Raw genomic sequence first — 15286 nt, 5'->3', positions numbered from 1 at the left:
TTATGGCATGATATTTGGTGTTCAAGATCTCCTTTGATCAAAGATGTAGAGGCGAGAGCAGCATGGGATTTCCAGCTGAATGCTACAGTAAATCTCCTTATTATCGATGGCACATGGAATTCAGAAGTTCAAAATTTGCAGGCGGCAGGATTGAAGAAGGAGATCAATGAAGTGCAAATCAATTCGCACCTAGACAAAGACTTCATAGTATAGACTCCTCATCAAAGTGGTAAATTTACTTCCAAGAGCACATATGAAGCTTTGACCAGGGAAAGAGAGAACAAATCATGGTGCAGTATGGTATGGGGAAGATGGGTTTTGCCACGCCATTCTTTTTCCACATGGCAGCTATTCTCTAATAGCATACCTACACAGGACAGGTTAGTACATAAGAAGATTCTTATCAGTTCAGTGTGCTACCTGTGTAATGAAAGCAGAGAATTCTAAGCCCATTTATTCTTTGAGTGTCTGTATTCAAGGAATTTCTTTGGAAGAGTGAAACAGTTAATAGGAATTTGCACTGATGACAGCAATGCGAATAAGGAATGGTTTTCGATAATTCGACAGTGTAAAAATGTAGAGGTGGGGGAGATTTATAAGGTGTTCATATGTGCTTCGGTGGATAACATATGGAAAGAACGTAATGCACGACGCTTTCGACACACTGGAAAACCTCCTGAGGTTGTGTTTAACAAGATGGTACGGGATTTGAGAAACTATTTACAAGTTCTAAGATCTGAACTCAGAGATAGTGAAAGTAGAAGAGGGTTGTTTCTCAGAATCGGTATTACCAGTGATTTCAAGCAACATATGACCACAAACTGCTCATGGATTCCTCCAATGGGTATGAGAATGAAAGCAAACATAGATGGTGCCTTAGATAATTATGGGCTAGGTCATGGAGGAGTGATAAGAAATTATGAAGGCAGGGTTATGACTGCATTTAGTGGAAGTGGAGTGATAAGAGCCCAAAACAGTAGTTTTAACCCCTTAATAATACTACTTTTAGACCAATTATGCGAGTAATAAATAAGAGTTAATGCTAATTACGTGTTTTTATGTATTTCAGGCATGAAACTCAATTATGTGTAGAAATGTACAACTTTGGCGATATAAAGGAGAAAATAGTTGGTTGCTGAGAAGTTCTGTGATAAAGGCCAAGATTCAAGGAGACAAAGCCTTTATATAAGCCCGGTCAAAAGCTGAAAAGTCAACACGGGCAGAAACAGTGAACAAATCAGCAGAACTTCCGAAAACCATATCTTTGGACTCAGGTCTCGGATTAGGACCTACCTTATGTCAAAACGACCGGCTCGGAAAGAACTTTCCAATAGTTTAAGCCTTGACCCAATCAGAGAAGTATAAGTGGATGAAAAGTCTGCTAAAGTCAAAGCCACCTAAAACGGGCACTGTGGACTGAATAAATTGGGCTTTGGGCTCGATTTTCCGGCCCAAAACATGGCTCCTCAGCCCATGCACAAAATTGTGGATCTGGTCTCCTGCTTTACATAAAACAAAACTTAGCTCTTAAGAAAGATATAGTTAAATAGCTTAGAATAGAAAGTAGCCATTAGAATAGCTTGTAGATCTAGTTTTTGAATTTTAATTAGTAATTAATTAGTTTCATTCCTTATTTTAGATTAATTATTTGAATCATTGTTCTTCATTCATTAGATAAATAAAATAGTAGTTCTTGTTAATTTCGATTTTGTCATTTAAATTTGTTTAGATCCAATTTCAATTATTGTTTGTTATTCATTTCCTAGTTATTAATTTTGATTTCAATTCTTGAGTAGTTAAATTAGTAAAGTTCAAATCTTTATATTATGTCTAGTTTTAATTCAATTGGAAATGATAGTTTAAAGAATCAAGGCTAAACCTCCATTAGAGGGGTTTGATGAAAACTTGATTGTGTAGTATAGAATCGTTGTAAGAATCTATTCCACTCTAGAAGGTCGTTGATTCACCATGAGAATGGGTGGATGACCTCACATGCTAGTTATGAATTGGTAGAAATGCCATGTATAATTAGGGATTAGAACGACCAATTCTTACCGTAAGAACTTACATTAAGAATTGGTTTACAACAAATCTATGCTAGTTTATTAAGTTGGTAATCAAGGTGGAATCAAATTCCCCTAATTCTTTATCTAGATTCAATTCTTAGCATTCCATCATTCCGTTATTTGTATCTTGTTATTTGAATTCACATCGTAGTATAAATTCCCTTCGTAAATCTCTCACTGACCTTGGATAGACCATCAATTATAGAAAACTTGAATGCTAAAGGACTAGGAGTAGAACGAATCTTCTATTTCAACTCTACATCAATAGATTCGAGAGTAGAAAACAAATATCTTTGATAAGTCTAGTATAAACAATAGTTTATAGCTTTACTTTCGTTTAAAGTTCATCTCTTTATTCATTAGTAAAACTATCTTTTTACGATTATCAAATGGCACCGCTGCCATCTTAGTACTCTTTAGTATTGTTTTCTTTAGAATTGATAGTTTTTCAAAGTCCCATAACCCACCCACCCTTGTTTGATTCTCAGTGCGGTTGTCTGTTTCAGCACTGAAATTTTCCTCGAAAAAATTACTTAGAGCGCGACCCGTACCCTGGGCAAGCCAACTTGGAGCGCACCCTGTGCCCAAACGCCTGGAATTCTATCTTTTGGCTGAGTGCAACATGCGCCCTACCAAGACAAAACACGAGCGCACCCCGCACCCACATGCCTGGACTTCCACTTTTTGCCTGAGCACGACCTATGCCCTACCAAGGCTAACTTGGAGCGTGACCTGTGCCCACACGCCTGGAACTCTAGCTTGACCTGCGCGACCTGCTCCCAGCCTAGGCCTATTCTGAGCGTGACCGCGCCCTCTGCTGAAACTACCCGATTTCCACAGGTTTAATTCAAATTTCCATTTCTTCAAGATTTTCAGTGTTCTAACTTGTTATATACACTGAGCACGCGTAAACAAGACTCTATTCATAAGCGAAGCAAAGAGGCTTTCAGGTACTCTTTTCTTACACACGTCGCATCTTTTGTTAGAGATTCATACTAGCATATCAGGATTGTTGGGAGTGTTGTTGTGTTTTATTAAGATTGGGTTAGCCTTGCATGAGATTAAGGTCAGGCCGAAGAAATATGCCTAACGTAATCAACAGGAAACGTCAACAAACACGCCTTTCTAGTATACCATCGACTACACCTCTAACAAATATACCACACACACCACCTGAAGCAATGGCTGAAGAAAGAGAGTCTCCTCTCTCTGACTTTTACAAAGCCTTGAATTATAGCCCTAAATCTTGCATCGTTCTATCAGACCCAGTGGGGGATTTCCGAATTCCCCCAAATATATTTAATCCCATTTTTCATGGGTTAGACCATGAAAAGCCCTATCAGCACATGCGTAGGATTGACCAAGTCCTTACTACATTCCACCATCCTACGGTTGGTGATGAACAAATTAAACTGAGGGTATTTCCTTTCACCTTAGCCGATAAAGGCGCCTTTGGTTAATCCCAAAGCCTAATTAATGGACTCGGACTCGGGCAAAACTTGTTCAACTATTCATGGAATATTTTTACCCACCACTGAAAACCGATGAAATGCTTTCCAAGATTCATTTCTTTCGACAGAATCCTCATGAATCATTTTCAGAGGCTTGGAATCATTTCACCGATCTATTTAAGAGTGCCCACATCATAACCTCGCGAAAGACACGTTAGTTCGTGCCTTTTTCAAAGGACTTCTACACCACCATAAAGAAGTCCTTGACATAATGAATGGAGGTAGTTTCTTAAGTAAAGGAGCCTCGGAGGCTTATAAATTTTTAGAATATAAAACTAAGCGTAATAATAACTGGGGGGGTAGTGACGATTTCTCCCGTTCCACTAGTTCTTCTACAATAGTTAAAGCTGCCGGTATGTTTGAGATGAAACCCGATACGGAACTGAAAAATTTAATCGAATCTCTAACTAAAAAGGTAAAGGCTATTTCTGTTCAACAAACACCGATCCCAATCATGAATGTCAACACCAATCCATGTAATTTCTGTTTGAGTCCAGAGCATCCCAACTCCTATTGTCCTATCACCTATGAACAACAACAGTCACAACAAGATAATGTTTGCTCGATTAATAGTTTTCCTATTCCTAACGCCCCTTGGAGACAACATCCCAACTTCAGTTGGAGAAATAATCAACAAGTAACACCTCCAGGGTTTAATAAACAAAATGTTAGGCAAGCAAACAATTATAACCAAGCTCAACCACGACAAGGACAAGGTCAGGGTAATTATAATTATAACAACCAAGCGCAACCACGACAAGGTCAAGCACAAGGTCAGGGTAATTATAATAATTATAACAATAATAATTATAATGCTAATAGAGATATCATTCTGGTAAAAAATAACTATCAAAATCCACCCATTAATAATCAACGTGACATAGTTCCTGTCACACAACCTATAGCTAACACTCTTCCACAACCGGATCATTTCGATACCTTTATGCAATCTCAACAACAGATTTTACAAGCCATCCAACTTTCCTTACAGCAGTTAGCTCAAGAGAAAGTGCAACCCAAAGGTGTGTTTCTGATAAGTGCTCAAAAAGTTCTATTTAACCCTCGATTATGCCTCTTGTTTAGCCATGTTAGTGGACTAATAGTGTTTATAAGTTGTGTTTTAAGATTCTACAGGTGAAAAAGAGAGTTTTGTAGAATATTAGAGAAAATGGGGTAAAACGAAGCAATTCGGAGCATTAATGATCACATGGGAGGTCCGTGGACAATCATGGAGAAGGCCAAGGAATTGGAGCTATTAAATATACGACTTGGACCTATTTTAAAGTCTATTTGGAAGCCCAAGGGCAAAGGATTCGTTGCTTGGACCAAAGCCCGCAAAAGAGGATAGAAGGATAGAGCAGAAGAGAGAAAATCGGCTTATCGTCACGGGACACATGGATCGAAATTTCCCAGACGCGATGATTGCGTCTGGGGGCGATAGATCGAAGGCCCGCACACATTGATTAAGTCCGGGACACATGGATAATGCGTCGGGCGCATGAATCGATTAATCGTAGCCAATTCCTTCTCGGTTTGAAGACGAAGTCGGACTCTGAAAGAAACCTATTTGTATTAGGAAACAAATGACGGTTTGGAATGCTTCTAGAACTCATTGTAATCCCTATAAATAGAGGACCTAAGTGCCTCATGTAATTGGCCAATTCACTTATATTCTTGTCTCCAGAACTTGAGGCAGAGAGAGATTAATAATAAAAGATCGGTTTTAACTAGCTAAGTCTTAATAAATTAGTCTTTCTAGTCTTATGTTCTTCAACTCTTCTTCTTCTCGTTCTTCGTGTTCTTCCTTCTATATGGAAGGCTAATCTTCTCCTTCAAGGGAGGAGATGAAGCCAGTGCTTAAGGTTTAATGATTCTTCCGGTTCATGGTGTTCTTCAATCGGTTAGTTCTTTATGTTTGTAGTTATTAGTTCCATTGCCCACACCAGGGGATGGAAGTATAGAATAGGGTTTATGTTTTGCAATATTAATATCATGCTAGTGTTCTTTACTTTTCTTCTAGTAGTGTAATTCTTTAGAGTTAGGGAAGTATTCTTTGTGTTGCCTTAGAAGGGGTAGCTCAGGGAGTGGCTGCCTAGGGGAAGTATTCTTTGTGTTTGCCTTAAGTGGTGATTCATTGAATGGCTGCCCTATTAGGAAGTACTCCTTGATGTTGCTCTTGGTAATACATTGAATGGCTGCCCGAGCTTACATAAAAGGAAAGAAGATATTAATAGCATAAACATAAGAACAACCTTAAGTAGAGTTAATTGTTAACGATGTTTCATCCAAAGGGCATCGGCACTCGCTTCGATTGCCTAATTGTAGTCTACTTGTAAGAACAACCATGAAGCAGAAGGTCATAGATTAAAAGTATTGGTGGATTCTAATCTCTTGAATTCTCTCTCTTATAAATTCTCAATAGTTTAGTTAGTTTAGCTTAGTTTAGCATTAGAATCTACAATCTCTACAACATTAGTTTTTAATCCCTCAAACCCCTTTCTAGTCCTGTTCTTCACATAACATACACTTAAAAGTGGAACGATACCCTACTCATCCTTTACTTAGTGAGGGATAATTAGTTTTTGATACGCTTCTCTTTTGTTCAATGATCATCATCTATCTACATCATCCATACACCATCTAAACACACAAAAAGAGGCAGTGTCAATGGCGCCGCTGCCGCTTTCAGTTGTCTATGTTTAACGTCTTCTTTCAAGATTAGAATTTTGGATCTTGAGGTAATTTTAGCCGCATCATCCATCCTTTTAAGAAAGAAAGAAGCTTGAAGGACATCTCGAAGACAAGATCTACCATCCAGGTTAGTCAAATCTTCATTCTTTTTATTGCTTTTTAGTATAGTTGCATCATAGTTTAGTTTTATTGCTTTCTAGTATAATTGCATTTAGGATCTTTTCAACAATTGAAGTTGTAAGCCAACACAGCGAAATATCAAACTCTAGTGTTTCTTGTCTGAATCTTGACAAACGGACTATCGTCTGTGGGCAGTGGTACTTAAGCAATCCAAGTGATTCACCATAACCCTAGAAGAGACAGCTTTAGACAACGGGCGAGATACTAGCTGCAAAGCCCAACCCAGTTGAAGAAAAGTAGTTTTACATTCTAGTATAATTTAGAATAGTTGCATAGTAGGATAGTTTTTTGTTATTTTTGCATAGAATTTTCTAGTGTATTCCCCGTCGTCCATATCATCGTCCGGTAAGAACACAACAGTGGACAAGGTTTAACAACCGACTCACAAGAATACTAGACGAGATTGATACAATGGCCGCAAGCAATGATGGAGGTGTTTTGGACACCAATAATCTTGAAGCTATTCCTCCAATGCAAGCACAACAGAGGAAAAAGCTGAGTGATTTCTATTCACCAATCATTGGAGACCCACCAAGCAGTATTGTTTTTCCAGAGACAGAAGCTAACCAGTTTGAACTTAGAGCATCAGTAATCTCTATGCTTCCAAAGTTCAATGGTTCAGACAATGTTCAGCCTTATGTTCACATGAACAAATTTCTATCAGTCCTCAGAACTTTCAAGAACCAGAATATCAGGGATGAGAGTATCAAGTTAATCCTTTTTCCACTCTCACTCGAAGGTAAAGCATCCGAATGGTTAACTGCATAGCCGATCAATTCAATCAACAACTGGGAGAAGTTGAGAACAAAGTTTATGAACAAGTTCTACCCACCCCAGAAGACAGATGCCATGCAGCAAGCCATCAGCAATTTCAAAGGAAGGTGGTCAAGAATATCATCAAAGCCGGAGAAATTCAATAATCTGCTAGTCTCATGTCCACATCATGGTTATGATAAGAGCACACCGCTCATTTTTTCTTTCGAGGACTTTCTACTATGAACAAGCAGATGATACAGTCAATGCATCAAGGTAAGTTTACATCATTGGATGGAGAGGAAGCCTACAACTTTCTTGAGAATTTAGCTGAAGACACTCAACAATGGAGTACTAGCAACGAGGACGTAGCTAGAGTGGAGGGGGTGCCGATGAAATTTGGCAACCAAATTCAAGAAGATCCAAATCAAGCAATGCTATCAATTATGGCAAGCCTATCAACAGGACTTGAAAATCTGAACAAGAAGTTTGATCAGTTCTCCATGAATCCTCCAAAACCAAACAATTTCCAAGCTAAACCTCAGCCATCCAAGCCTTGTTATACCATTTGTGAGCTATGTTCCAATGAAGGCCACACCACTGAAGAGTGTTCGTACTATCTGGATACTAATGCAGAGGCATGTAGTATCAACTCTTTAGGAAGAAATAACCAGTTCAATCAGGGACAGAATTATTGGAAGCCACAAAATACAAATCGAGGAATTTTCCTCCGTTTCAAAATCACCAAATCCGGTTCGAATAACCAATGAAACCATACGAAATCAACCATCATACGGAACCCAGCAAATACCAAGCCAACACAAACGAGAGTTAGTACCAGATCTTATGAGTGGATATATTGCCCCTACGCCTCGGTCGAAAAAGCAGTTATCCCACATCCGGAAGAAGCTATCACCACCATTGTCAATGAGTGAAAATGCATTTCAAAGAACCCGAAGTTAGAGAATAACTTTAGTGTCATTCAAGGCCAGATAGGGCAGATCGCTGCCGCCTTGACAGAGAGATCAAAAGGAGCATTACCAAGCCAGCCGGAGCCAAATCCAAAAGGAAGAGGTGTCCTGCAGGTGGACAACCTGGAGATTACTCATGAACAAGTTAATCGTCACCACACTGAGGTCAGGAAAGAAAGTTGATAACAAGATTGTCTATGAACCAGAAAAAAAGATTTTGTGGAGCCTAAGGTAACTTATGTCCCCACCATCCCACCCAGTTCTAACATTCCGGATATATCTAGTGTTGTACCACCCAATCAAGAACCGGCTGAGAGAAGAAGTCAAGGAACTACTGTGGAAGTAAGTAAGAAGAAGCCATCACGAGTGACTCCACCTCACCACTCCACTATTTGTTACCAAGCCAACCGGCCGAAAAGAAGAGAACCAATATTGAAGAATCCGCCAAAGACCGTTTCCTTCAAACTAGTGAATACCGTAAGAGATGACCAAGATAAGGAGATTTGCGATGTATTTCAGAATTTACTGATTAATATCCCATTTCTTTACCGCCATCAAGCAAGTTCCCTCAGATGCCAAGTTCCCCGAAAGATCTAGTAAAGAAGAAGACCAACATTCGAAAAGAAGCTTTTATCGCCAAAGATGTTCATCGTATCTCTAATCTATCGGTTGTGGAAACCGAAAAATCCCGGAAGTCCAACATGCTACATGCACTGGAGATTCTTTGGAGGAACAAGCTTTACTAGATTTGGGTGCCGTGAATCTTCTACCATATTTCGTCTACGAGAAGTTGGGCTTGAAGGATCTAAAACCGACTGATGTTACTTTACAGTTGGCAGATAGATCAATGAAGATACCTAGAGGACTCATTGAAGACGTCATAGTCAAGATCGAAGACTTCTATTATCCAGTTGATTTCATAGTATTAGACACAGAACCTACATCTGGTAGGCAGATACCAATCATTCTAGGTATACCATTCTTGGCCACTGCAAATGCACTCATCAACTGTCGAGACGGTAATATGACGTTATCCTTTGGTAATATGAGAGTCGAAACCAATATCTTCCATATGTTACAGCAACCACAAGAAGTGTGTGCTATGAACGAGGTTTGTATGATTGAAGCGTTAGCACAGGATTATCTGACTCATTCATATCTTGCTGACAAGTTATGGAAAGCTCTGATAGACTCAGACTGTGAGGAACTTAGTGTTGAGGCAATGCCTGATGGACCATATAAAGAGCTTAAGAAGGAGCCGCCTAAGCTAGAATTGAAGCCTTTGCCGCCTACACTCAAGTATGTTTTCTTGGGAGATTTGGGAACCTACAAAGTAGTCATTGCATCGATTTGATCATGAGCGAGAATCCGTGTTAGTAGCACTTTTAAAGGAACACAAGTCAGCTATAGGTTGGACAATTGATGATATCAAGGGGATCAGCCCTATGATAGTTCAACATAAGATTCATCTGGAAGAGGATTCCAAGACTTCTAAGCAAGAGGTTGTCAAACTCCTTGACGCCGACATTATCCACCCTGTTTCTGATAGTCGATGGGTTAGTACAGTTCAAGTTGTGCCAAAGAAGTCTGGAACCACAGTAATCGAGAATGAGAACAATGAGTTGATTCCAACTAGAATTCAGACTGGATGGAGAGTTTGCATCGACATCTGAAGAAGTTGAATAAGATCGAGGAAAGATCATTTTCCATTGCCTTTCATCGATCGATATTTGAAAGATTAGCCGGACAAGCTTCCTACCGCTTTCTTGATGGTTACTCGTGATACTTTCAGATCCATATTCACCCCGAGGACCAAGAGAAGACATTCACATGTCCTTTTGAGGATTGTCACTCCTTAGTCCTTAAACGCGTTGTTACGATACCAACTTAGTTCTTAACGGGAAAAGTGTCACTTCATGGTAAAGGAAGGGATATCAAAAGGAATTCTAGTAGATCGAGCGAAAATGTCTACAGGAAGTAAGCATGTTGTCGAAAAGATCGGTTTTGAGATGGAAACCTAAGTATTCCCCACTGTTAGTTTATGGGATTACTCCTGTTGACCTTCAAAGGAAGATTATTTGTATGGCTCGTGTAGGGTTCGGTAAAAAGTCCATTTGCACATAAGAGGAGAGTGCATAAAGCTAGGTTCTTGTAAGAATTGTCATTCTGAAACGTGTCCCGGGTTCTGACCCATTAAGAGAAAATTGTTGGTACAAGGTATACTTTTGTCAATCACATCTTTGAGAGAGATCGGAAGAATTCCTACAAAGTGGAACCTAGTGGGTGGGAATACTAGTCTTGAGGATCCGACTATAAAGGACTCAAAAGTCTTGAGGATCCGACTTTAAAAGACTCACATTACGCCTTGGGGATCCGACGAAAAAGACCTAAAAATTTGTTTCTTGAACTAATTCCTCGATATTCGGCAAAGAATGGTAATATCCTACCTTTTTCTCATCCATTTCATTTACTTCTTTATACATTGAGGTCAATGCATGCATAAGTAGGGGAGGGTGTACTTGAGAAATGAATTTCGAAAATTAGTTTTCAAAACAAAAATATTTTTGTTTCTATATCAAGAGCATGAGAAAAATGAATTTTAATGATGAGTCCGGGATATAGATTCTATAATTGCTTAGTCTTTGAAGTTTGATAGATAGTTGATATTATTTGATTTCATTACCGCTTAGACTATTTATTATGCTCGGACATAGTTCTTATTGATAGAATTTTTTATCAAGGCACCACCATAATACTTGGTCAGTTTGTGTACTTTTGCTAGAAGAGAGATTTAAACCCCTAGTAAACCGAAAAGTAGAATTTTTAGACTTAGCCCGTGAGACTTGAGCTTTATACTCATTTTTTGGAGAGTTCTTACGAAAAAAATGAGTCTTAGTGACTCATCATCTTTCAGTTCTTTATGTCGTTGTAATATAGTCTCATTATTCTTTAATTTGGTTAATCACGAAGTGACATCAACTGGGGAGATAGCCATTAGGTCTTGTAGTCTATTCAAAACAGAGTATCATACTGATAAGTCAAGTAGTGAACCCATTCAGCCTTTATCCCACCTAGTAAGACCATCATGTTAAACCCTCTTGAGCCTTACAATAAGCCATTTTCTTTCATAAAACCCTTTACCCGTCACCCAACTCCAGACAAGGAGTATAGCCAAAATCTTTATCAGCCATACCTATATGTTTCTGAGAATACAAAGGGCACAAGGAGGAAGAAAGACCACAAAAGGAAGATTACAAGGAAATATCAGAGATATACAATGAAGTCCATCATTCTGTTCAAAGTGAAAGAAGCTAGTGGAAAACAAGCATATCCAGTACTAATCAAGGATATACCACTAAGTTAAAAAAAAAAAAAAAAAAAAAAAAAAAAGTTGGATGGAAAAAAGCTAAGATAAAGGAAGAATTTTTTCTCACGCAATACAGAATTTGAAGAAATCTTCCAAAGAAAGAAGCAAAACCCTTAGTGTTTTCGAAACAACCTTAGAATCCTTTTACCTTTCCTTCATAAACCAATACCCAAGCCAAGTTACAACCCATGACTTATCATTACAATATGGTACCTAAGTCTAGAATAGGTGAGAGGATGCTAAAGTGAAGGACCCGACACTTCATATGTGATTGACATTCTTTCCATGAGACTAATTTTATTCAGAAGTCTGTTTTTCAAGGTAGTATGTGGGATGTTCGTATACATTATTCTTTTCCCCACATACATGAGGTAAAATAGTAGACCATCTTCTGAGAGATTCTTTTTTGAGAGTATGACCGTGAGGATTGAAAGTCGAGATTATCTACCTATGGTAAACTAGGGATTCCGTTTCTTGGATAGGAGAGTATAGGAGATTGACTAAGTACACACATAAAGCCTTGATTGAGAATTTTGTCAATTTTACTATCTCCCATCATAATCTATGAGTCTTTGCAGAAATGTAGTTAGCAATGGAGACTGTCTATTGGGGTAAGCACTAAGTGGGTAAGGAATTTCTCTCTCTGAAAAATACTATCATTCTTAAACATGCTATTGATTGATTTTGTGGGTATATCACCGAAAACCCTCACGAGACTATAACTTCGTCCTTTTGGGGAACTTAAAGGTTTAAAGCCTTGTTGCATATGGTAAATGCAATCGATGCCTGTGAAAGTGAGTTAGGATTTTATTTTTGTTATTAGGATATGATTTTGATCACTTATCTATTTTTATCTTATTTGCTAAGAGACTAGCAAAAGGCTAGTTGGGAGTTGTGATAAGTGCTCAAAAGTGCTATTTAACCCTCGATTATGCCTCTTGTTTAGCCATGTTAGTGGACTAATAGTGTTTATAAGTTGTGTTTTAAGATTCTACAGGTGAAAAAGAGAGTTTTGTAGAATATTAGAGAAAATGGGGTAAAACGAAGCACTTCGGAGCATTAATGATCACATGGGAGGTCCGTGGACAATCATGGAGAAGGACAAGGAATTGGAGCTATTAAATATGCGACTTGGACCTATTTTAAAGTCTATTTGGAAGCCCAAGGCCAAAGGATTCGTTGCTTGGACCAAAGCCCGCAAAAGAGGATAGAAGGATAGAGCATAAGAGAGAAAATCGGCTTATCGTCTGACGATGGATCGAAAGGCCCGTCACGCACGATTGACTGCGTCACGGGACACACATAGATCGAAAGCCCGACGCATTGATTAAGTCTGGGACGCATGGATAATGCGTCCAGACACATGAATCGACACTGTAGCCAATTCCTACTTAGTTTTGAAGACGAAGTCGGACTCTGAAAGAAACTTATTTGTATTAGGAAACAAATGACGGTTTGGAATGCTTCTAGAACTCATTGTAACCCCTATAAATAGAGGACCTAAGTGCCTCATGTAATTGGCCAATTCACTTATATTCTTGTCTCCAGAACTTGAGGCAGAGAGAGATTAATAATAAAAGATCGGTTTTAACTAGCTGAGTCTTAATAAATTAGTCTTTCTAGTTTTATGTTCTTCAACTCTTCTTCTTCTCGTTCTTCGTGTTCTTCCTTCTATATGGAAGGCTAATCTTCTCCTTCAAGGGAGGAGATGAAGCCAGTGCTTAAGGTTTAATGATTCTTCTGGTTCATGGTGTTCTTCAATCAGGTTAGTTCTTTATGTTTGTAGTAATTAGTTCCATTGCCCACACCAGGGGATGGAAGTATAGAATAGGGTTTATGTTTTGCAATATTAATATCATGCTAGTGTTCTTTACTTTTCTTCTAGTAGTGTAATTCTTTAGAGTTAGGGAAGTATTCTTTGTGTTGCCTTAGAAGGGGTAGCTCAGGGAGTGGCTGCCTAGGGGAAGTATTCTTTGTGTTTGCCTTAAGTGGTGATTCATTGAATGGCTACCCTATTAGGAAGTACTCCTTGATGTTGCTTTTGGTAATACATTGAATGGCTGCCTGAGCTTACATAAAAGGAAAGAAGATATTAATAGCATAAACATAAGAACAACCTTAAGTAGAGTTAATTGTTAACGATGTTTCATCCAAAAGGGCATCGGCACTCGCTCGATTGCCTAATTGTAGTCTACTTGTAAGAACAACCATGAAGCAGAAGGTCATAGATTAAAAGTATTGGTGGATTCTAATCTCTTGAATTCTCTCTCTTATAAATTCTCAATAGTTTAGTTAGTTTAGCTTAGTTTAGCATTAGAATCTACAATCTCTACAACATTAGTTTTTAATCCCTCAAACCCCCTTCCCAGTCCTGTTCTTCACATAACATACACTTAAAAGTGGAACGATACCCTACTCATCCTTTACTTAGTGAGGGATAATTAGGTTTTGATACGCTTCTCTTTTATTCAACGATCATCATCTATCTACATCATCCATACACCATCTAAACACACAAAAAGAGGCAGTGTCAGTTTCCAGGACAAGCGATACCTAATCCTAAAACACCAAACACAGCCTTTGAGGTAAACGATAATACTAGTAATGAAAATGAAAATATAGGTGAGCTAAATGCCATCTCCACTCTCCGTTCTGGGAGAGTGGTTGATAACAAAGTAACTATGCCCCCTACACTGAAGATTGTACTAGATACCGTAATAGAAACTGAAGAGCCTACCCCTGTAGAGGTACCAGCTAAACCACAACCTAAGAAACAGAAAGCAAAGGTTAGGCACCCAGTTGATCCATACGCTAAATATAGAGAGAAACCACCGTTTCCCCATAAATTAGCTATGTTAAACAAGGATACAAACTTCAACGAGATTAGGGAAGTTTTTAAAAATCTAACGATAAACTTACCTTTTCTGGACGCAATTAAAAAATTACCTCACCATGCTAAGTTTCTCAAAGAGTTGTGCACTAAAAGACGTAAGACAAATATTCCTAAAGACGCCTTTTTAACTGAATAATTTCCAACTTTAACGGAACACAATGAAATCGTTAAGTACAAGGACCCTGGTCGTCCTACTGTACAATGCACCTTAGGAGATTCCCACACGACGACCTCTTTACTAGACCTGGGGGCGAGTGTTAACTTACTCAAGTATTATCTATACAAACAAATAGGTCTACAAGAGATGCAACCTACTAAAATGACGTTGCAATTAGCGGATCGATCAATTAAGTACCCTAAGGGTGTGGTTGAAAATGTGCTTGTTAAGGTCCACTGTTATTTATTATGCTAGTAAAACTCTAAACGATGCTCAAAGGAATTATATAACTACTGAAAAAGAATTCTTAGTTGTCGTTTATGGTTTAGATGAGTTTCATCCTTATTTGGTTGGTTCTAAGACTCTAGCTTACACGGACCATGCATCCCTTAGGTACCTTCTCGCTAAGAAGGATGCTAAGCAGAGATTGATCCGATGGATTCTTCTCCTGCAAGAATTCACATTAGAAATAAAGGACAAACGAGGGGTTGAAAACATAGTTGCCGACCACTTATCTAGACTTACAAACGAGGACGAAAGTGATTCTGAGTCCATACCGGACTCTTTTCTAGATGAGCATTTGTATGCTATATTTTATGCATCATGGTATGCTGACATTGTGAATTATTTAGCGTCTGATGTTATTCCTTATGACTGGTCAAGAAATGAACGTAAGAAGTTTTTGTCCAGAGTTAAG

Source organism: Coptis chinensis, chromosome 7, assembly GCF_015680905.1.
Source record: "Coptis chinensis isolate HL-2020 chromosome 7, ASM1568090v1, whole genome shotgun sequence".
NCBI classification, from domain to species: domain Eukaryota; kingdom Viridiplantae; phylum Streptophyta; class Magnoliopsida; order Ranunculales; family Ranunculaceae; genus Coptis; species Coptis chinensis.
This window is presented reverse-complemented; position numbering follows the sequence as displayed.